This window comes from Octopus bimaculoides, chromosome 17 (assembly GCF_001194135.2).
Source record: "Octopus bimaculoides isolate UCB-OBI-ISO-001 chromosome 17, ASM119413v2, whole genome shotgun sequence".
Classification (NCBI taxonomy): domain Eukaryota; kingdom Metazoa; phylum Mollusca; class Cephalopoda; order Octopoda; family Octopodidae; genus Octopus; species Octopus bimaculoides.
The window spans coordinates 10,350,564-10,351,103 of NC_068997.1; the positions used below are offsets into that span (position 1 = coordinate 10,350,564).

The following is a 540-nucleotide window of genomic DNA, read 5'->3' on the forward strand; positions in this document are numbered from 1 at the left end:
TAATTTTATCGACCCCCGAAAGAATGAGAGGCAAAGTTGACATGGGCGTAATTTGAACCCATAGCATAAAGATAAACGAAATGCCGCAAAGCATTTTTGTCCGGCGTGCTAACGACTCTGCCAGCTCACCTCCGTGGAAGAATTTGTAATATGGTTCGTTTTTGGTATGTTCAGGCATCACTGGTGACACCTACGATGAAATTTCAATTCTATTTCCACCAAATTTTTACTGAATGGAATTTTCTTTCTTTCTTTCTTTCTTTCTTTCTTTCTTTCTTTCTTTCTTTCTTTCGCTCTCTCTTCCTAACAGAAGACTATGAAAAGTAGTTTAGCAGCGAAAGGTGCTAAAGCTTTTGAGTTTAGCACCTTTACTGCAACTATGCAGAAATATTCTAGAAATCAGGAAAACGAGAAAACAAAAGAAACAAAAGACAAAACAAAACAACCACAGCCAGAGATTAAAAAGACATAACAAAGAAAAAAACCAAAAAAAAACCCAGAAAATAATTCTTTCTTCGTTCTAATTTTGGCACACAGCCA

At 36.1% G+C, this 540-nt stretch overlaps 1 protein-coding gene and 1 long non-coding RNA gene across 2 annotated transcripts in view; one reads left to right on the forward strand and one right to left on the reverse strand.

Annotated features, from left to right (window-relative positions):
* The window catches only part of LOC106882514 (probable cytochrome P450 12a5, mitochondrial), a 58,241-nt gene that overhangs the window by 53,200 nt on the left and 4,501 nt on the right, over positions 1-540 (reverse strand). The window lies entirely within an intron of this gene.
* The window catches only part of LOC128249672 (uncharacterized), a 59,249-nt gene that overhangs the window by 3,365 nt on the left and 55,344 nt on the right, over positions 1-540 (forward strand). The gene's annotated exons all lie outside the window — the stretch shown is intronic.